The 24,713-nt window shown below is 31.1% G+C and overlaps 1 protein-coding gene across 1 annotated transcript in view; it reads right to left on the bottom strand.

The window, feature by feature from the left end:
- The window catches only part of LOC113396173 (protein PF3D7_1417600-like), a 580,968-nt gene that overhangs the window by 245,469 nt on the left and 310,786 nt on the right, over nt 1-24,713 (bottom strand). The window contains exon 2 of the mRNA XM_064216188.1: nt 15,662-15,678. The gene's annotated coding sequence lies outside the window, so the exon portion shown is untranslated. The remainder of the gene's footprint in view (nt 1-15,661; nt 15,679-24,713) is intronic.

The following is a 24,713-nucleotide window of genomic DNA, read 5'->3' as shown; positions in this document are numbered from 1 at the left end:
CCCAGAAATTGTGACGTACATTATATTAATACTAGGAACAAGAATAAACTTGTTACTCCAAGTACCCGATGACACAGGGTTAGTAACTCTTTTTTGGGGCAATGTATACGTTTTTACAAGAATAGTTAAAGAGCGTTTGTTTGTTAAAGGATATTACAACTCTAATTACTTTTTAGTTGACCGCACACCTTGGGAATGAAATGATCGCCTCTAGGCTGTTTCAAATAACTAAAATATAATAAAACATTATTGTAAAATATTATTGTGCTGTTAAATATTATTGTACATGAAACATGAAAAAAAAAAACAATAAGCAAGTGTAAACACTTCTATATTGAATAAAGATTTTTGACTTTGACTTTGTCTTTTATTAATTGATTCATATAAAAGTATTTTTCAAATTTCATCTAATTTCGTGATATCGATTCAGCTGTATTTGCATATTTCATAGTTAAGAATATTGTAGTATGGTTTAATTTATATAAGCTTAAATGACTGAATAACATATCAAAATACATCACAGACGTGTTATGTTAATAATAGCGGAATAGTAACGCTTTACTTTGTGAAATAATATCAGGAGACTTTAATTATAAATTCATACAAAATGCTTAAATATGAATTTATGAAAAGTACTTAGCACTGGGTATTTTATTAGTATTATAAAGGCAAACGATCGTTCAGTTGGATGTTTATTGCGTCACGCTCGAATAATTGCAACGCTATTCTGTAAAAAATTACTCCGTATCTAACTCATAATGTGTGGAAACTGCCTTTATGGTATAGATAGCAGACGAGCGGGAGGCTCATCTGATGGAAGCGACTACCACCGACCATGGACATCTGCAACAGGGGGCTTGCAGGTGCGTTGCTTTACGGTAACGATATTTTGAAGCATGTTAAGTGCCATAATCATTACAGTCAATGACGCTTATGTAATGACAATAGTATGGGTTTGCCATTCGTTCTGTGTGAAATACAATCAGTCAATTGGAAAATCCGAACCAAAGTATGAATCTAGACGTAAATAACAATTCAGTAGTTTAGTAAGTAGACCTACTTGTTGTTACGGTAATTCAATACCCAATTAGTAATATAATAATTAGCAAAACCACAAAAGAAATCGCTTACAAAAACGCTAACAACGTTTTGGTTTTTTTTTGTTCAAGATTTTTTTTATAAAGACATAATGAAGATTTATCACTACAGCGAACTTTAGTTCTAACTCTTGCCAGTATTTGAACATGTTGTTTACATAAACGTTCTTGTCTATCGTAGAATATATATCAATGTCTGGAATGATCATGAATTTGCTAAATATAATGATGCCAATAACTGCTTACTCAATTAAATTCTTAGTTTAACTTTGATGTATTTTAGTTGTGCCAACAGTACCTACATATATCTATTCCGTAAGAAGTTCTTTACGGAAGCTGCTTATTACTCACCGCAAAACATGGGCATGAAATGTCAGAACGCAATAATCGACATTTACTTTAATAACAACACAAATTATACAATAATATAAGACTATAACAATTAGTCGGTTCTCAACATTTCACGAGTGAGATGTAGAGTGAATACTTATACAATCGTACTACAGGGCACAGATTATTTCGTCAATGTCAATTGTTGAATTGTTTAATAAAATTAAGCACGACCTCAGAGAAATAATCAAAAGCACGACAGTAAATTTTTCACGTAACTTATTGTTTTTTTACCGTACTATGAGAGAAAGGCATTGATGTCGTATCACTGATATTAATTATTTTAATATTTATGTCCTACAAAATAATAAAATATTTTTACCATTGCTAGTATATTATTTATGTTTTTACAATCAGCTTTATCTATTTATCCAACCAGATTTTCACTTTAGAACGCGTTAGAACGTAATTTTTGCTAATTGGGTAAAAATTAACTTCAAAATGCGCAATAAAAATATATGTAAACTGTCTAATCTTGTTCAATTGTCTTATTTCCTTACTTTTTCACCCTTATTCCATACACATTATATGGATTTTGTTATCAAAATACCTCAAAATGTATAATTTTATTTTGAATAAAGGTATTTATATTATAATATTATTGATTCGTAATTTAATAGAAAACAATATCAATAACATTTTCTAACAATCGGCGACGATATCGAGTAACATTGGCAAGCAAAAAATCAGATAATTCGATAAGCTAACAAAAGGTCCCTTAAACAAGGAAGTTTCGATTTCGAATTCTTTCATTTAAGAAGCCAGCTAAATTTAATATTTCTAATAAAATATTCTCCCTACTGAAGAACGAAGAGGAAATGAATACCAAACAAGAAGTGGCAAAGGAAACTAATTCAAAGCTTTTAAACGAAGAAACAGCGCTGCGACGTGAATTTTCCGAGTTGAAGAAAGAACTAAGTGACGTACAGGCGGATGTTCCTGAAGACATTCTTTCGATAATGTAATTATTTTACCTTAAATACAATCAAAGTTAGCTTATATTCTATAGACTCGGTAAATATAGAGAGTGCACTTAAGGTAATAATCAATTGTAGGTATCGTTAGTAGAAGTTTACACATTCTTATACTAAAGATTTCTGTTGACGTAAAAGCTGTAAATGAGCTGCCACACTGCTCTAGGTAGTTCTGCAATTGCAATTATATAACTATAGATAGTTTTCATCAACGCCGTTCAGGAAATTAAATAAAAATGAAAATTAACTGTGGTATGTAATGTGGATGCAATTACCTTGAATAGGTGTAAGTATTTTAAAAAAACAGATCCAATTCGAATAGAATCATATTAGAATTTAAAACATAAACATTTTTGGAACAATGTTATTCACGACTTACAGTAAAGGAAAAGCGTTATCTCCTCCTCTATTTTTTAATACATAATATAAAATAGCAAAAGCAACTTCGTTCGAACGGGGTGTTCCACGACACACCCGTTTTTATTATTATAATAAACTTAATCATAAAGTAATGAAAATTCACAAATACATACGAACACACACACTACACTGACATCTTGATAACAAACTCAAAATCGAACTTTTTGGTTTGCATTCGTTGGATTTGCATATAGGTACATCTCTCCTGATTTACGTGACAACTGACACCTGCTGTAATGTAAATCAGGAATTTAAGCCTACGTTCCTAAAGAAATTCTTAGAAATTTATATCCGCTTATACTAAAAGGTGTATCGTAACGGTGTATATTAAATTTATAATCCTCCTTGGTAATAATAGGTATGAAACCTCTTTTTAGAAATAATATAATACTAGTACCTATATACGTATATATTTTTAAATAATGTGATTACAGCCCTCCTTCATTGTATCTTTTAAATTTACATAATCCAATAACTTTATGAGAGGAATTTTGCGACATTATCATTAATACCATACTTATTTAATTATAAATAATATCATACTTATTTAATTAAATGAAGCACTATAGTTGTGTCTAAAAATCACTTTTAAGTACAATAGACGTTATTATATCTATATTGCTCTTTGATTTTAAAATTTTCATCGCGTTTGTATAAATGTAAAATCAAGTCTGATCTAATTTTAAGACTGAAGAAATTCTTGAAGTGAATAGGTCAAATTACGGTCAGTGGTTTGGCCGTGATAGAGCAACAGACAGACCGACTTACTTTCGTATTTTTAATTTTCGTATATATCATTAATCTCAGACTTAGACTCAATCTATTTTCTGTTGCAGTGGTCAGATAGAATTAGAGAAAAAATTAAAGTCACTATCGGCTCAATGCGAATCACTGCGCTCTGAATGAGATTATCTTCACAAGACCCGACCAGGCACGTCCACTCAACAATTTACCCGCAAATATTAATTTTTCAATTTCCTATATTTTGATTGAAAAGATAGCCATTTTTGTTCAATCATTGATAAGGATCGTTTTAAATTGAAATTAATTGCTCAATTAAATAAAAACGTATGTAAAAGTTATGTTCATTTAATTCTTTAATTTCTATCTTATCTCGTCCGTCGAAGTATTTTACTCGGTGGCAGGGTTTTGTGCAAGCCCGCCCGGTAGGTATCACTCACTCAGCAGATGTTCTATTGCCAAATAACAATACTTTACAGGGTGAGTGAACCAGTGAACCACGGGCGCAAGGGATATAACTTCATAGTTACCGAGGTTGGTGACGCATTGGCGATGTAAGAAATAGTTGATATTTCTTATGTGGCTCGTTAGCCCGTCCATCTATATATATTTAAAAAAAAATCAAGCATATTATTGATGAACGGTAAGAATCTTCTCTTGTAATAAAAATGATGTCCTGTAACACGTATTCGTATATATTACGAAACCATCGCTATAGGTTGTCCTTAGTATAAAATAGACAACTTGCACTGACCAAGCATTCAGCGCAACCCTCTTCTTCTCTACACTACACTTCTCATTACTATTTCAAAGTTAGTTATCGGTGTCGCTGAAAGGTAAAGGTAAATACAGCCACCGGGAATCAGGAAAAAAACTATCTTTCCTGGCAGACACTGGCTTCTAAGCACTTCCCAGTTAGACAAGGACGAGGTTAACTTAAGTCAACGCGCCCTTCGTAGGAATGAAATTAGATTTACACCGTTTCCATCGGATTAGTGTATAACTATTTAATAAATTTAAGTAGTAGTGTTATTGAACGAGGGTAACTTTTCTTAAGGGGCGTCAAATATTATGTTTATAATGTGGATAAGCTATATCACTCAGATAATCTTTATAACAAATACATTGGACTGTGGTTTACAATTTGCCAATTAAAATTTACACTAAATGTGTTTGTATTTTATCTACATTGTAATTCAAATTTAAAAAAACTTACATCATGTAATGTTTTTCAATGTGAATAGATTTATGCGTATCGGTTTAACATTTATCAAAAGTCTTCAGTCGATTTGCATAACTGAAATCCGCTTGGTACGATTTTGGCAAATGATTAATGCTTGCACTCTACAGCGCTAGCTTTGGTTGTATGCGTATCACTATTTGTGTTTCAGACAGGAAGATCGTATTTTAGTACAATGAGCACCATTTTGACATTACTTTCTAACCGATTTTAAAGGCTATTTACGCGTATGGCCACGTTAGGTGTTTTATTTTGGGATCGACTTCGAAAATAATAATTGATTAGATATTTAAAAAACATGGTTTCTATTTTTGTCATTTCCATATCTAACTAGCTGTCAGTCCACCACTTGTATTATACACTAATCAGTTCTTACCTTACTATTTTCGTGTGATGTACATTGAAGTATAAATAAAAAAATTAAAAATTGTCTCTGTTTCAAAATATTTTAGCATTATTCAAATGTTCATTTCGACATTTTTTTTGTAATGATATTTAATTATTTTTTAACTTATGAAAGTAGATAGCTATTTTTTTTTAGATAACATATTATATAAATTATTCTCGAACGTACAAAAAATAACTTTTATTTTCATAACATAGAGTTTTGAATACAGCTTCCATCATTTTGTAAGTAAACACATGGAGTTAGGAACAGATAGTTTATAATTAAAAGGTATGTAAATTAGGTAAAATTATGGTTGTAACGAAGCAAGAGTCGATGGGGATGTAATTGGCAGCCTTACTGCGAACCTCTTACGGTGTCCTATGAGAAAGGAGACCTTGAGAATTTATAGTTACTCTCTTCATTTTATTGGTATATATTTTCTTTTTTTTATCGTGTATTTTTATCGTACTTTCATATACAATGTAAAAAATATAAATGTAATAATTATCCGCCGATTTAATTTTAATTTACTTTCAAGACTAAATCGCGACTATTACTACCTAATATTTTATATTTGACGGCGGGAAACCACGTATTTAAGAAAAACACGTGTCCGGAAATGATTATTTTAGTTATTTTATTGATTGAAAACTGTTTAATTATTATATAAATAATATTTAGTGAATTATGAGATGTTAAATCAGTCTGAAATATTTTAATGTCCATAAATAGGTGTTATATTGAGTGCATAGTACCCCCACCCAATTTGTTATAAAAGGCCGACTACGTTGTGAGCTGAGGTGCGATCTCATAGGAGACACCCTCAGGAAGAACATCACTTTCGAGTCCGAAAGGGCTCAACTTCAAGGCTGAGCCTAGTACACGCCCCAACGCCTGGTGCCGCTGTAAAGGCCAGTAGAGCCAACGGTCCCAAAAAAAACCGGTATCGACAGGCTTGTTCGAGCCGTCGAACCTCCTCAGCTTGGAATAAATCAAAGAAGAATATTTTCTGCGTTTGATTTCATACCTTCGAGGATGGATAGAAATACAAACCCTGACATTCGTGACGTCACCAATGCTGACGTCATGTTTTTTAAAAACAAGCTTAGACAAGCTACTCCGTCATATAAAAAAGGTCTATTCGAAGGTTTTTTTTTTATCAGTGTTCGAATAAGTAAGTTAAGCTAAGAAAGTATTTCTCATTTTATTATAAAATACAAATATAGTAAAATTATAAAAAAATATGTCGCTGAATTTTGTATAGGCTGAAATAGCTACTTTCCTTTATTCCATGAATTTATTGCCAGTATACAGCCTTTGTGTAAACAAAATGCTTATTTTTTTTTTTGAATTTAAGGTGGCATAATAAATCATTTGGACTATAATAGAACCGCACAAATTGCTTAGAATAGCTTTTTTGTTTATTTAGTCTACTATGACGATTATATTAAAACAAGAGATATATGCCTCATGAATTTCCTTTCTTTTCAGAATGATTTTGACCTTTAGGCCCCATACAAATACGTGAGCAAATAATTTACCACCTAGCCTTTTTTAGCTTTGTAATATATAAATTGAATTTTAATCTCAATCAAATATAATGTTTCTCACTCACTACTAACCTATCTAAATTTAAAAAGCCAAAAGAAAATATTGCTACTAAAAATAATTTAAACGGATGCATCTTGGGCTTGCATGACCACTGTATTTCATGAGCTTAATTTGAGTTTATAATTAATCTCGTGCTCGTCGGTAAAGGAAAACATCGAGAAGAAATCTTTTTGTGTCTAATTTGAATAAAATTTTGCCATCATTCATTAACCCGCATTGGAGCAGCTGGTTCGAATTAGCTCCAAACCTCATAGGGAGAGTTGGCCTTAGACCAGCATTGGGACATTTACAGATTGATACTTTATTTTTATAATAATTAAAAACTGTAATAACAGAACAACGCGCCGCGCCGTCCTGCCTCCCGATGCAGTATTTCCTACTGATTTTCGCGGCCAGGCTGTCCGCCGCTGTATGTTGTGATCTGTGTTTGGTTATGTTATTATGATGATAATGAAGTCCATTTATTAATTAAAATTTATTACAAATGTAACGTTAAAATGTAAGGCACATCTAAAATATTATACATCTAAATTGTAAAGTATAAAAACATCACCATAAAATTCAGCTGGGTAAAATAGTGGGAATGAATATCTAGCATGAAATTATAAGTAGTTCCTAATACGAATAAAAACTAATAAAAGAAAGACGTGACATGACATATGGCTTTTTAAATGAATTCCGGTCAGTAAACAAAACTTGATCAAACTTCTAGCTATACTGCGACGTGAAATTCGTCGCAGTATAGCTAAAAGTGAATGATTGAATATGGGAATAGAAAAACTACACTACTTTTATTATTATTATTTATTTTTATTATAAAGTAAAGAAACATTAAAATAAATAGTATTGAAAAGAAACGACCGATTTAGTTGCAATTGCCTTTACGAACATTTTAATAACCCCTACTGAGTTACTCTTTCCCAACCAATATGTTAGAACTAAATTAAAATTTTCTTTATTCACACATTTTACAATATTGAATTAAAAGTAATGCTACCATCGTAAAGTTTATTCTGCTGAGAAGATACTGAAAGAATATTAATTTTTACTCTTTTGTCAACAAATACTAAATCTACGCTTTATTATCTTTAATATTATTTATCAATGTTTGTTATAAGATTCATATTTATTAATAAGTCAAGTTGAAAATACCTACCGAATCTTAGCTGTACGCTGAAGATTAAAAGTGTTTCTCGAAAACTTGACTATGTCGAACCTGAGTGCAACGATTTTGTAGGTAACATTTTACTGGAACATTTCTGCCGCAGTACTCGTTTCTGTTACGACTTCAGTTGCACTTGGCTTGAATATTTTAGTTAATATTCTTTTAATAATTTTAGACGTTTCTGAAAAATAAGATTGTATGAAAACAGAAAACAAAGAGTAATAAGTCTTTATAATGAATACTCGTGTTATTAAAAAGTATATATTCTGAAAGCATATTTTAACCCAAATGTAAATTACCCAAATGTGTTTTACCAACGTAACGAAACCGTTAACGTTGCATTTTGTTTATTACGGTTTTTGTGTGATATTTTATGAGTGCATTTGAAACCAAAGGCCATTCTCACTTCACAAATTCGGGTTTTGTGTAAAATTTAATTTAAAACAATAAAATGAAAACTTCAATTATCTTAGTTATTTTTTAAAATCGTCGTAAAATTTCTGAAAGTATACTTTTATCAATATCATAAAGTAGTTGCTTGCAATAAGCTTATCTACATTCAATTATTTTTTTCATAGTAATGCTAATCGCTCTTATCTATTAGTCTATTATTCCCTGATCTAAGTATCGCGTTACCTCCATGTCCGATCGATTCAGTGGTTTAGCTTTGACTGTGTAACAAGTAGACATATACAGCTACATTTATATTGTTGTGTTTAACTCACGCAACTGTTATTGGTTTAAATAAATCAATAGCTGTTATGTATTAATTAAATTTATATTTAATATTTAAATACTCAAATATTAAATAAAAATTTAAACACAAAAGAACTACAGAAAGTCCTTTTGTTTTTAAATCTCCTTTTTCTCTGAAAAATTGTAATTACTTATTTAATAAAACTAATCATATTTTACATTGAACCATTGATGTAAAATATGATTAGTGACGATGGTAACGTAAAAACGTATACTTAGAACAAGATGGAACGATAAATTTGATCAATTTCATCCCTTCATGGAATCAGTCCGCAGTTGTAATGTACAAAGTGTTTTCGGCTTGGTTAAGTTTATGTAAGATAATTTGTGTACAATAAACAACAACAAATCCTAAGAATCACATTTATCTAATTTAATTTAAAAAGTTAACTTTAATTACTGTTAAAAATTTGGTGGGAAGCAATGAATGAACATGAACCCCAAGGAAGGACAGGCTATTTTTTATACCTCAAATCTATAATCCCCCCTAACACGCGGGCAAAGCCGCAGGCAAAAATGTCGCATATCAATTTCTGAAATTTCAGGATATGCGGTGGGTTTTGAGTTTGTTCTCACAAAATAGCTCTATTGAGCTTATTATTGATTGACACTTAACCCTGACCCTCTATATGATTATGAATTGAGATAACATAATCTCTAATGCATTACATATTGAATGATGGAGTGTGTAATAATTTAGCATTAGATAATTTAGGATATGTAGATGAATCATACCAATATATTAACTCCACTGCATAAAGGAGTATAATGTTTTCAGTGTTCATGTAGGTATTTGAGTTTTTTTTTAAATATTAAGAAGACGTCAGTTACGATTATACCGTAGTATACGAGACTGAAGACATATACATAAGTGTTTTCAGGGCATCGCCTTTCGCCTAAATATCATATGGGCCACCTGATAAGTGGTCATAGACATTTTCACCATATGAAATATTAATCATTTCTTATAAAACCAATCCGCTACCAATCTTGGGAATTGAGACGTTATGTCCATTGTAGTTACACTGGCTCACTCACCAAACCTAAATACAACAAAACTAAGTTTTACTGCTTAGTGGTACAAAATACTATAGTGAGTGGGTGGTAGGTTGCCTACAAATCGAAGTCTAAAAAAAGAATATAGGGTAAAACCCCAATAGCACGCATCCTAATAAGCTAGTTGTAATGAAGGTACCATTGAATTAATCAGTTATTTCATTCCGATAGAACGGAAGACATTTACCTTAAAGCAAAATTCAATTAAGCCCCTTCTTAAAAGCCTTTCGCTTTATTTGATGAATCTTTGAATCTCAATTTTCTCCGTTCGGCATACAGATATTATTTCGAATATTCGATTTAAATTGAATTTTGCTTACAATAGGTTTACCATTCAAATAATTATCAAGTTATCTTAGTAGAGAGTCCTAAGATACTGAAATCAATGTCTGGAATGGCTGATTCCAGTTTTGACATTTGTTTCGTAATAAAATGGAGGACTTAAAAAGGGTCGAGAATCATTATTTTAAGCACAAATGAATATATATAGTCTTCAGTTAGAGGTTGTAAAAGGTATGTTTTGTAACAAAACTGTTCAACCGACAAGAAGTACAATCCAATTCATTTGATATCAAGAACAATCTCAATATATTCAAGTTCAAAAAAGTAGTTTTAATTCAATATTTTTTATGGGTTCATATTTTATTTATTTTCTATTATTTGAAGGTTATTTGAAATCCACTAACTCGCATTTGAGCAAGTAAAGTCCAGAAACTCATTACTTCCTAATATTGTAATCTATGTTTTTGTTAGGTAAACTATCAAGCTTAAAGATTTAATTTGGATAATTTCATATCTAAACCAACAGGGGTGACATTTAGTGAAGCGTAACTTTTATGACAAGTTTTTATCTTGAAAGTCCAATTTTGCGAAACTCGTTTCAGAGTGTATTATTATTATTGAGTGCGTATTATTATTCGATATCACACCCCGTCATATTACTTTGCCGCTTGTGAAGTTCGAGTTCGGTTGATTTGTTCGGGACCGGACTACTGAGACGATATGATACTTTTATCAGTATATGAATGTTGATTAATTTTATTTGTCCTAGTGTTGCTTAATTCAACGCATCATGAGGACTTGCACAGTGATTATTTTTAATTCCAATCGAGAGAGAGAAGTACCTATCTGTAGTACGAGTTTCAATACTTCCTGCGTTAATATCGTAACGTACAGACGTTTTACCGTACAGGTTTAGAACAGTCTAAAACTTTTATGAAGGGTTTGCATGAGTTCAACATTATACGTTTCGTTCTCACCATGACGAGCTTCATAATTATTAATACTTTATTAATTTTATCACAATGCAATTTTATTCATATTTTTAGTAAAAAAGAAAGCAAGTCTCTTTTCAAATTGGAGAAAGATTATATTGTGTGAGTGTGTGATTATCTGTTCTTATTTTAACAGATAATCTATAACCTTGGTGCTAATCTATAATATACACAAACCTATAATCAGTTGACTACCGCAATATTTTATGCAGAGAGCAACAAGCATAAACAATTTTCCCAAATGTGGAGTTTAAACAAAACAACCACAACGGCAATCGGTTTTTGTGGTACAAACTCAATATAGGAAAACGAGATTATATAATCCTTGCATTCTTAATCCTATTCAAGAAACAATGTTTGTTTCTACAAACAAATATTTATATATTTAGCTGATAATATCGCAGATTGCTGGAAGAGTTAAGAAATGGAAATTATCTCTTAAAATTAAAATTTAAGTTAACAAGAATAATTAATATTTCTTATGTCGCCAATGTCTGTGGACGGCGGTGACAGCTTACACTCAGGTGATCCATTTGCCCTTCCGCCATACATCATTAAAAAATAAATATAAGAGTGTGTGCGTGTGTATGAGCTTACTTTAAAAAAGTATATTTTGATTATTATTATAAGATATATTTATAACTCATAACATATACTGAGAATATATTCACTTACTTATATTAAAAATCAAATTAACAATAAAGTCACGTTTTAATATCTTTTATTCTATTTTTTTTTCTATTTTTAAGTGCATGTGCTATGTATTATTTTGTTTTCGACATTAATCACAATTTAATTTCGCTTATATCTAGATATAAGCGAATTGAATAGTACACAGCGGGCTTGATTTCAACGCAATTTATCATATGCAACGAATGATGCCCCAGCAAATGGCAGTGATGATTGATAGTACTAATTAAATGGTCATACAGTTGGACGACGCAAACTATTCCACTTTAGTACCATGCAGTACTATATAGAGTTGATCTCTTTGCCAAATGGGTTATTGCGTTATTAACTAAAGTAAGTCAATATTAAAAAAAAACATTTCGAAAGCTAAGTAAGCGAAACCATACAACATAAAGAAATGAACACGTCGAAATTAAAATTATTACTTTTTGTGATAAAATATGAATGGTCTGAAAAGAGTTTCGCTAAAAAAATATTATACTTTTTTATTGATTAATAAGAAAGTGTTGCGTCTTTTATATCGATGTAGATATTCTAACGATTCCTTCTTGAAGCTCCTTTATTAATAGCTTATGATTACCATAAGTAATGAAAAGTGAGAGTAGTCTGCAGTAGCCCCTTTCATCTTAATCTGTTTTCCATCTATCAAATAACTTGACGTTGCCATGTGACGAATTTCTACCACGCCGGCAAATCTCAAAGACTGAGTTGTGCAGATAATATCATAGTGCAGATCATGTTTCCTCAGTACAAAATCCGATGGGATACTTATCCGACACGAATTAAAGACTCAAACAAACACAAACGACTTTAAATATTTTCCAAAGCAGCAATTCCCTATCAAGCTACTATTAAAATGACTAAAATTTCATAATGATTTTATAGATAAAAATCCAATAGCTTAGTTACTCGACTCGAGAGTTAAACCAAGGACCTCAGTATCTGCAGCTTTGTAAGCTTAGCCAACGAGATAGTTCATAGTTATGATCCAATGTTCATAATTCTTTGAACTAAAATACTTATTACTTCCATCCAAATAACCAATGCGTTCTTAAAGCTCGTGTATTATATTAAAATCAAATCTTTCTTAGAGAGTTACATTCCACACTTCACTGAGCTTATTTGAACCTCGTTGTACAGAAGTGTACCAACCCTCAGAAGCATTAATAAGTTTTTAAGATTTAAAAAAGAAGACCACGTTTATAGTGACAGCAACGCTATTACGAATATAACTTTATTGTTATGCATATTTTTCTCGTTTAAATGTTAACAGCTCTTATTAGTGCTTTTATGGGTTGTTACATTTCTGCATATCACGATCCACTCTTTTTTACGTTTCGAGAACGATCAATTATTCGTTATTCTAAACATACAAAGAATTAATTATCAGTCTAAATCGAATAAAATTCAATACTTTACTTGCAACTTCACACAATATTAAAAAAAACACTGTTGAAAGTTAAACATAGGGTTTTAACAAGATTTTGATTAGGATTTAGCGAAATTGTTCTTATTTGTAATCTTAATGATGAAAAATACATCATAAAACGAAAGTCTCCTATTTCTACCTCTTTATGTCTCGGTATACAGCTTAAGCTTAAGATTGATAAGTGGTTCGAACTTATCATTATGATAATGAAACATAAATAATAATTCAAACTCAATAAATAATTCTACGAAACATGGTACTTGTTTGCTAATTGTGGTGGTAATTCCTATCTAATTCAATTTAAAATGAATTCCGATACTATTTCAAAACGATTTCGATCGATTTTTAAATTAAATACCACTCGATAGCTTGTCAAGTTAGGCGAAGTAACTTAGCTTGTAATTGGTTAACAATAATAAATAATTGAATATACTAATCTCGGATTAATTGCGCAAAGTTGAATATTGACAAATTGCAATTTTCCTAATTGGTATAGTTTCAATTAAACAATCATTTTACGATACGATTTAGATCAATAAGTATTTTCAGTCCCTTTTGCCATTATACTTTAATTAAACGTGAAATATTGGTAATGTCCTCCTGATCGATTTCGGTTAGAACGGCCTTCGAAACCGAAGAATTAAGAAATATATCTAATAATGCACCAGTGTGTGCGAGTAAGAAACTTCAATATATCGAATGACCAGATGTGTGTGATGTGTGTTTGTGCGTGGAGCAGTGAGGTGAAATAAACTCCAATCCTCCAAGAAGAGAAATACTTAGCTCAGGCATTTCGATTTCCAATACCTATTTAGCGAATTATATATCAAATCAAATCAAATCAAAATACTCTCTATTATACACCAATAAACACATACTTTAGCCACGTTCAAGAATTCGTTCGCTAAATCAGCGATCTCTTCCAGGCAACCTTAAGGTAGAGAAAAGAAACACAGATAGAAAGAGGTAGGGGTGTACAATTATACATAGCAGAGATAAACATAATATTTAAATATATTACAGTGAAATAATAATATATTTAAAATAAAATAATGTACAGTACCTGATATCTAACATGCATAATAGTATGCATGTTAGATATCAGGCAGCATATATATATACATACATAAAGATGTATGTATATATGTAATTAGATACAAATGAAATTATCTCAAAATATACAGCATTAAAGTACAAGTATTGTTTCATCTGTTTCGTTATGAGCTCTCATATTTCGAATCAATCGAACTTCGATTTATTTGTTTGGGTAGATATTTTATTGAAGCATTTGTAACATAATTTCGTAATTCATTTACATACAGAAAAATTGATGAAAGTATATAAGTTTATAGTCTTCGAATAATAAATTTATCTCTGGCAATGGATTCATTATTTTCCATTTTATCTATGCAAATTCGATAAACTACAACAATATCCTGATTTTTGATCGCGAGAGCTTTATCTGAAATGAATAATGCGAAATAAATTCAAAAACCTTTAGCCGAGGTAGTTTAGTGGTTGTGTCACATGTACGGGCTTGAACTGGGGCAAGCACCACAGAATTTTCGTTTGACTATTTAGTCTATTTTCAGAATGTGGTATACTCATTGGTCATGAATCGTTTTAGATCAAGTTTTTTGTTTCAGAATACTTATGCAACATATCTTCATTATGGTGGTCTTATGCGGATTAGTGGATACACGTCAGGCCTATTTTCAACCAACATAAGCTGGTTTCCTAATCATGTATTCCTTTAACGTCAAATATTACATGAATAATAAAACACATTGGTTAGTGGTAGGGCTTTATCTGGGTAGGCAACACCCACTCATCATACATATATTATACTGCCAAGTAGCAAAACTTTGTATTGTGTTCCGGTTTGAGCCATTATAACTACAGCCACAAGGGACATAATAATTTAGTTCACAAGGTTGGTGGCGCATTGGAAATGTAATGTAATGTCGCCAATGTCTATTGGCGGCGGTGACCTCTTACCATCAAGTGGCCCATTAACCCGTCCAAATAGCAAAGTCATAAAAAAAATTCAGTCTACCTGGATTTGAACCCACAATCTTCAGTTAGGATCCAGGTGTACTAACTCTTCAATCATCTCAGATCTCAGCTTGTAAGTCATCTTATAATACTTGTTTTTGTGACGATATCAAAGAATAATTAATTATATCAATTCTATTCAATTTTTTTCTCCTTTTCAATGTGGAATAAAACTGTACAAGTTTATTTTTCCCTTTTTTTGTCTTTGTATAATGTGATGATATTTATCAGTTTACTAGTTATTAAATTTAACAAATAGTTAATAATAGTCTGTCAAAATTCTTTTACAACCATCAATCGTTTTTATTGACGAATATGCAATAATTGCGTACACTTCAAACGTTTGAAAGCATTTAGATTTTGTGTACAGTAAACTGTGAAAAAATTCAATCAATCTCTCCAAATATATAAAAAAGAAGAAGAAAAATTAGTAAGTCGAGATGGCCAAGTGGTTAGAAAACGTGTATTTAAACCAAAAATTTACGTTTTGGCTTGGTTTACGTACGATGACTTCATTCATCTTGTAATAATAAACCATTTTCAGTGTTTTAAGAGATAATTTCCGTTTGTCCACATCTATGATGTTTAGGTAAAAAAATAAACTATGGTATATTTTTTTTTTTATAATTTTCTCCTTAATAAATATTTAAAACTGACTCACATACAACACCAAGCTTAAGATGGTTGGTCAAGAACTAAGAAATTTTGCACATATTATTTATATATACTGTAATAAGAAACATTTTTTGTAAGTTAATTCCCTAAAAGGTTAATTAAAAGACATAATTTCCTGAGATGATACTGATGGGAAATCCCATGCAAATGCCATGGTACTATAGTTATTGCGTAATTTCTCATACATAAATTATTGGTCGCGTGCTTTCCTACTCAAGTCCTAATATTATACATCCTATGAATAAATGTATATATTAAGAGGCCTATATACGTGAACATCGAACATTGATGTTAATATTCATAGTACAAGGGAATAAACTATAGCTATCATTTGTAACATTGTCTATTGTCTTAAATTAATTGTCTTATCTATTGTCTTAAAAAATAAAATAATGAGAGGTGTCTTGGGACGCCCGGTTGGAACGAAGTTGCTCGACACAATAAAATAAATGAACAACTTTTTTTGAACAGTTATAGGATTAACAAAAATAAATTTAAGCAATATTTTAATATAAAACCGTATTTATAATAGACAGAGACAGAAAAAGAGAAACAGAGGGAAAGGTCGCTTAGAGAAGAAGTGTTATGGCCGCAACGCTTTTTCTATGTTACGATTTCTGCTTGTTAAATCTACTGTTGGCCGCGTAAAATAACTTCGTTCCAAAATGAGTGAATTTCATACGCAATAAATGAATTTATTATTTTTCGTTCAACAAAATAGCTAGGACTTTAATAATCGTATTGAAACGATCAATAAAAGTAGAAATATTTTCAACTCAGACGTGAAAGAATAATTTTATGATTTGTTTGTGAACAAAATTTTAACAAACAATTTACTGGTATTTATACAAGAACCCTTTTCAGTCCTTAATAAACAGCCGATAGATAAAAAAAAAACATAAAATACTTTCTACTTTTATTTCATCCCCCAGCGGTTCCACGGATCCGACTATGTACGCAAAATTTATTTTCTGGAAAATCATAACGCTGGTAACAATCAATGTTATAAGAGATTTGTTTACATGTTCTATAGCTTTAAACTATAGAACAACAAGGCACGGGTTATAGAATTATCAGTAAAGCCTAAACAGCCTGTAAATATCCCAACGCTGGACTAACATTTGAGAAGATGGTTTGGAGATTAATCCACCAATGCTCTAATGCGGTTACATATTTTGAAAAATGATCTCGACACATCCTCCACTGCAGACCACGAGATAAATTATAAACACAAAATTAAAGCATGTTAAAACTCAAAGGCACTCTGAGCTACCGCCCGGCCATCTTCATTTGAGATTCAGAATCCTTAATTAAACATTATTAAATAAATTAGTGAAACTAATTTAACATGAAGAATTCTAATTATAATTTTGAAATTAAACTTCATCTTTAATTGTTTTCTTTTTTATGTAAAAATATAATAATATTTAAATGTATAATGTATTAAATAAAAAAATATTTAAAAAAATAATTACGGATCATATATTCCTGCTCAGCGTCCTTATATAGAATAATCAAACCCCGTAGGCGATATTATTCAATTTCTATAATCACCAGCAAATGTACTGAGTGTCGTAAGTATATGTTAAGTGCAGTAGAAAAATGTACTATTCCAGAAACACTTTAGACAGCAGACATTTGAATAATACGGTTCATTGATACATAACATTAATTCAAATATCCATGTAACATTCACATATACCTAATATATTTTATTATTTGTTTCTCCTCTACAACACAAAACTTATGTTTGTGATCATTTTCCACAAACAGAGTCAAATATATATTCTCTCGAAAGTAAATTATATATTGTACTAATGCAAGCTTAAATATTTTATGGTTAAGCCAACTCTAACAAATTACAAAATGGTGGCATTAATGTGCTTTTCGTGTGTTGGAATAAAAGTAAAAACGTAACCTCGGCTGTTATATAAAAAACTTTCATGGCTGAATATTAAGAGAGGAGAGGAGGATAGGGCCTACTATCAGTTTACACATATAAAACCAAGTCGAGAATACTTATTATTTCAAATAACGCTCTTAGTTTCAATAGTAACGGTTTGAAAATCATATCTTAGTCGATAGATTAATGTATATTTAATACTAGATGTTACACGCCCGCGTTGTTGGACATTAAATAAAATTGAGGGGAGAGATCAACTGTAAATATATCAATAATGAACAGCCTATAAACATCTAGATTCCGCGTCGATTGGTCTCATACCGATACGTTCAATAGTTTTCACGTGATTACGCCCAAAGACAAAAAATCATAATTTATTTAATTAATCATTTTATTAAAATGTATGAAGGGTTTCATTTTATGTATTATGAAACGTGAAAAGAAATCCATTTAACTTTTCAATGGCTGCACGCTCGTGTAGTCGGTATATATGAAGGAGAAACATTTAAACTTTAAGGAAACGACTCAACCGAGTCTTTCTTTGTGCGAATCTTTTATTTCTACCGCTAAGAAAGTTAAAAGAATTTGCTGCTTTTAAAAATAATGACTTCACGGCTTCTCGAGGACGTTTTTGTTGTCAATTAATTTATTTAACGTAACCCTGTTGCAACCATTCAACATTTAATATTCACATTTCATAAAGCTGTATGCCTGTGGCACACAGGCTTGTAAACTTAGCATGTACTTAGTTCTAATGTCCCTTTTACTTAAAAAAATCTTTGATAATTATATGGAAAATAAAATTAGATGTCAGTTTCTATTAGATACAAAAAAGCCTAATAGTTCCTGATGACGTTAACGAATTAATTTTAAAATATTATAGAAGATGTTAATTAACACATTAAAATTATTGATATGTCCAAAAAAAAAGATCTTTAACAACAACCGAATCTTAGATCGTTACATTACAAACAAATACTAGTCAGTCAGTCAGTGACGCAGTACTATAATGTAATGGTAAAAGACGAATCTTGAGTGTTACATTACAGTCGAGTGCTGTCGGTGAAGGGTCGGCATCGCTTTAAAAGGATTACTTGGTAAACATGTGAGTTCCAGAAAATATGTATTGAGTTTTCGGAATCAAAGGCTTCACATTGTATTAAGTCATTTAATCTTCGTCTATAATTCGACTATATGAAATATGTAATATTTATTAGAATATGCATTTGCATGAAAGCTCTCAAAATGCGATATTTAATTCATTTAATTACTTTGAATACCTTCAAAGGTAAGTCAACGCCTCGAAGCTCAATTTAAATTGAAAATTAAAAGAATAATAATAAAAGGGTTTCCCTAAAAATACATTAACTGATTATACCTATCCTTGCAATAACATAATAGGAGCCTCTGCAGTTTAGGCATTTATTAACTCTAAAATGGCTTTACTTTATTTTCCAAAAACACAATAGCATCAGTTAATGTTTCGTTGAGACATCAATCATAACTTTCTGACAAGTAAATGGTACGGCCGCTGATCTCTTTATACGTGTTACGACATACCTCTTACTTCAACTTGAATCCTGAATATAATAGCAAAGATCAACTACCAAGGACATTGCCCTTTCATATTACAAAAAAGGTTTTTCGGTTTTAGAAAAAAAAGTACGGACACACTTTGTATCTCACTCGAGAAAATATTAAGTTGAAACACACTAAACTCGATCCGCTATTTTGATTAAAATACCTATGCTTAGTCGATGTTGGATATCACTTTTGACATCCTACAATCGTGTGCTGCATGAGTTTTGAAATAGTTCTAAGTGAATAGGTTATGGTTAGAGGAGACCACCATATTTAATTTTACGAATTTAAATTTTTGAAAATATTTATTTTAAAGTATTCGTTAAATAGTTTGGAATCTAAATCTATTTGCTATCATTGGATAATCTAAACTTTAGATCATCCAATGATAGCAAATAATAGGTAATATTCGAAGTTTCAGCTTAAAAATTAGAATTTCATTAATTCACTGCTTTTTTTGTGTAGAAAATTTTCTCGCTTGGGAAACGCACTAATACTCCTCCTGACCGCTTTCGGCCACGGAGGCCAATCTCAAGGGATAAGGACGACTACGCAAGACAAATTATAGTGCACAAGTATCTGTGCAAACACAGGTGCACTCTCTAATTCCTCACTCCCGATGGAATGGCTAAACCCGACACTACGGGAAAGAGTTAAGGCGTAGGACCACCAGCTGTTAGTGCGTTCCAAGGCACGGGAGTGCACACACTTCCAACCTCCAGACTTAGCAACTATTATCGGTTCGACCTGGGGTTGAAGCCAGCATCTCCGGATCCGGCCTTGTATCTAGACCAACGATGCTATATATTATATTTTGTGTGGCCGCGTCATTAGTGGCTTGTCAATATATGAATGAAGTTGTAATGTCATATTGTGCAAAACAAAATGAGCGCTATAAAAATATACTCGCCATATAGATAGATAGATGTGGCTTTAGATAAAGTGAAAGACCCAAAGAATATAAGCCGCTTAAGTGCTTATAACCCTGTCAACGTAGGCTTTATTTATGTACCTCCAAGCATGACTGACAGATGAAAAATTAAAATTATACAATATAATGAAAACATACTATAATTACATTTATAAATAAAATTACGTAAGATGTTAACGAGGCTTTTATTAGTTTAAATGGTTTTGCCACAACAGAATAGTTTATGAAAATTATTGTAGCACCTATTGAGAAAAAATATTTTCTTTTAATAAATGTAAAATATAAGCAAATAATGAAATTGATGTTCAGTATTGCTTTTATATTGCTTTGCTGAATTTGTTATGATATTTATTTTAATGTTGTTTTGTAATTTTAAAGTCATTTTTGAAGGTAAATATGCAGAGATAAAGGCAATAAAATAAATATTTATAGTAATATAAATAAAGATTATTTACATTTCAAAAGTCACGCACGATTAAATATTGTTGGCAGGACACTAAAAAAACAACGAATATTTTTTTCAGAGAATTAATATTTGAATAGCGTGCTATCAACATACTTTAAAAATAACAATTTTATAGAAAAAAATCGCTTGTTAGCTCACATAAGAGGCGTGGAGGTCAAAAGTTAGTAGTAGATTACTTATAACATATAAATAAATATATATACAGTTTTATTGGTTGGTTTTTTAGAGATACTAAGTTTTTTTATGCTATTTTTGTTGTATTTAAGAATGATATTTATTAATGTTTTCCATCAGCCGTACTAGAAAGGACTTTTGTAGTATTGTACTTGTGTGCCAATTGAAATGACTTGTTCTGTCAAAAAATCTATACTAATATTATAAATACGAAAGTAACTCTTTCTGTTACCTCTTCGCGCTAATACCGCTGAACTGATTTATATTAAATTCGGTATGGAGATAGTTCGAGTTCCGGGAAAGAGCATAGGTTACTGTTCTTAATCCACCCCTCAAAGAGGTAAGAAAGGGGATGAATATACATATAATTTATATAACATGTAATATCTAGTATAAGCAAGGATAACCCAGTGGTTAAAACGAGTGCATCTTAACCAATCAATGCGGGTTCAAACTCAGACAAGTACCACTGAATTTCCATATTTAATTTGTTATAATTCATCTTATGCTCGCCGATGAAAGAAAGCATCGTGAGAAAGCCCACATGTGTCTAATTTCAATGAAATTTTGCCACATGTTTGTCCACCAAGCCGCATTGGAGCAGCGTGTTGGAATTAGCTCCAAGCTTTCTTCTCAAAGGGACAGAATATCTTGGCCCAGCAGTGAAACATTTACAGGCCGTTATCGTAATATTGAGTGTTATATTCTAATTGAGTCTTACACAATATAAAGAGTTTATTATCTTTAATCTGAAGACTGAGAAGAAAATTTCAAATAACAAACGCAAAATGAGTCGTTTCATTTAGTTTAGTCTGCAAAAGACAATCAGTGAATAAAAACTTAGCGAAGTATTATAATAAGGTGGCCTCGCGTCTCGCGGCTCTGGACTGCGGCCAAGATATGAAGAAGAGCCAAGGGGAAGAAGGGTTGTGTTTTGGATTAAACATTTTCTTTACCAGACTACTGTATAGCAAATATGGGTATCGTGAACTGAAAAACTGCGTAAAAATGTATGTTAACTAACATCATACAAAGCATTTTCTCTTTTAAAAATTAAAATCGATTAGAAGTAACAGAAATAAGTATGCAAAGTAAGCTCAGAATTTATTATCATAAAATTTATTTATTCTCGTTGCTTTATTAAGGAACAAAATAAAAAGTGACCCTTCAGCTCATTTTTCTCTTTCGCCAGTAAAACTTTTCTCCGCATTTACAGAGCACAGGGGTGTTTCCGGGCAGCCTATTCATCGGTAACGTTCAATCGTTCGAGGTCACCGACGTATACCAACCTCTTACCGGGCTGCTAAACGCTAGCGTATAGTGTACATACCTAATTGTCCCTATCCACTTTAAGCTTAAAAAGTGCCAATATTATCAGCAGACAAATTACGTCTACGATATGGTTACTTTTACCATTAGCTGTAAGATATTTAAACCGGCGGTTATGATATCGATGAGTAATATCAAATTATAAATCAATAACGTTTAAAAAAAAAACAGCATACATTTATCGCTATTAAAAACGTAAAGTAACTAAAAACTTTCATATAAAATTTACATTATTTACATTATAATATATAAATATGTTGGGAACCATCACTTTAACAGGGAGGTTGTAAATTAACGTTTAAAAATTCATGTTTTTTCTGCTTATTGTTTCAAAGCTGGAATCTTAATGAAATATCTAACCTTTTCGAGCTTTTCCGGAATTCCAATTAGGTTGTATTCTAGTTTTCATTCTAAATTACAACTTCTGCGAAGTTGAGCTACGTTTTACATTGTTATAGACAAATTGCCCTGTCAACGAGTTACCTGCCCCGGACGAGATGCAGAAGGCTCCTTAATCTAATAAGAACTTCATAGAATGTCGACATAAATTCAAATGTCAGTCTTAATATTCTGTTGAATGTTGCGTTCAATTTACGAGATCGGGATTTAATTTAAAAATCTCCTTACACGTATTTTAATTTAATTAAATATCACGGATTAAATATCGTTTTGATTCAATATCACGTATTAAATGAGAAAAATAATGGCAACTATAATAATTCAAAACGAATTAAAAATTAACAAAATTAAGTGGTCCAAAACTTAAATACAAAAAAATATTGAAAGATTTGAAAATATATTTCCCTTAAATTTATGAAATACAAACTTAGTGTATTCAGATCTTGGCACAATACACTTTGAATCCAAAAGGATGAAAACGATAATAAAATATCGATCGATCATTTAAGTTGAAAAAATATCAAAGCTAAAAAGTCAATAACTTTTTTATATAAATTTAATACAAAATAACACGATTTCAATGTACTTCATTTTTATTTCCTCAAAATGATAATAATAAATGAACAAAACAAATAATTGATAATACAAATAGTTGAGGAGTCACGCCTCCATACAAATTCTATTTACGACCTTTTATCGAGAATGATAAACGAAGGCTGTTAAAATTAATCAAATTGTTACTTAGACCTCTTTCTAAATACTGTGGTGGACATTTTACAACCAGATAGATTGCGTTTGATATTATTCCTATTTTCAACACTTCTAAGTGAGTATAATTAAGGGTATTACATATAAACTAAATTTTGCCCATCTACGACGAAACCAAAAGTGGTTATGATATCATCAGATTATGTTCTTGCAAATCGTCTACACTAAGTGTTCAATGCAAATAAATAAATTCTAAACTCATTCAATGATAGATATCTCAATTGCATTACAATTACTTTAATACGAAGATGAGAATTTCGCACAAGAATACTTTTCTTGTTTCGAACTTTTCAAAGTTTTAGTTATTAAACTAAAACTTTAAATAAAATGCAGCTTGAAAAGTTTTAATAACACCTTATCCGAAAATATATTAGGAGCAGGTGAAGTCAAGTGAAAAATTGTAATATTTATGACTTTCGTTGTATACAATACTCTTCAACTCAAAAATCTCTTGCGGAAATATACAAAGTTTTTTATGAAATAAACAGTTACAGTTACTTATTAATAGACAAATTAATAATTACCTCCGATTCGGAAACGAAAAAGCAGAAGAACCGGCTAAAGAAATTCAGCGGGTTTTTTTTTTTTCGTTTAGACATTTCGCTTTGCAATCGATAATAAATATTCAATATAACAAAGAAAAAACCGGGAGGCGATTGTTTCATTCCCCAGAATGCCCTCTCGGAATGAATCCACGAACTAAATAATTGTATAATATGTGCTCCCTACAAGCGTTCCCTTAACTGTTTTTTTAATTTACTCCCAACGCACGCCAAGTGCGAATAGATATTTCACATTACATACATACATACATACATAAACAGCCTGTAAATTTCCCACTACTGAACTAAGGCCTTTGAGGAGAAGGTATGGAGCATATTCCACCACGCTGCTCCAATGCGGGTTGGTGGAATACACATGTGGCAGAATTTCGTTGAAATTAGACACATGCAGGTTTCCTCACGATGTTTTCCTTCACCCCCGAGCACGAGATGAATTATAAACACAAATTAAGCACATGAAAATTCATTTACTATTCATTTTGGTGTCGGAAAGTAATTGAATATGCATATTTATGTTTTAAGTGAACGAAATGAGAACAATCAAAACGATTCTATTCATAAATGTATTCTACGCTTTCCGCCGCACGACATGAATAATGGTTACTGTAGTTTCTCTCGCATTCAAAAGGCGAACATTA

Source organism: Vanessa tameamea, chromosome 11, assembly GCF_037043105.1.
Source record: "Vanessa tameamea isolate UH-Manoa-2023 chromosome 11, ilVanTame1 primary haplotype, whole genome shotgun sequence".
Taxonomy (NCBI): domain Eukaryota; kingdom Metazoa; phylum Arthropoda; class Insecta; order Lepidoptera; family Nymphalidae; genus Vanessa; species Vanessa tameamea.
The sequence above is the reverse complement of the archived record's forward strand: the minus strand, read 5'-3'. Positions and strand labels throughout refer to the sequence as shown.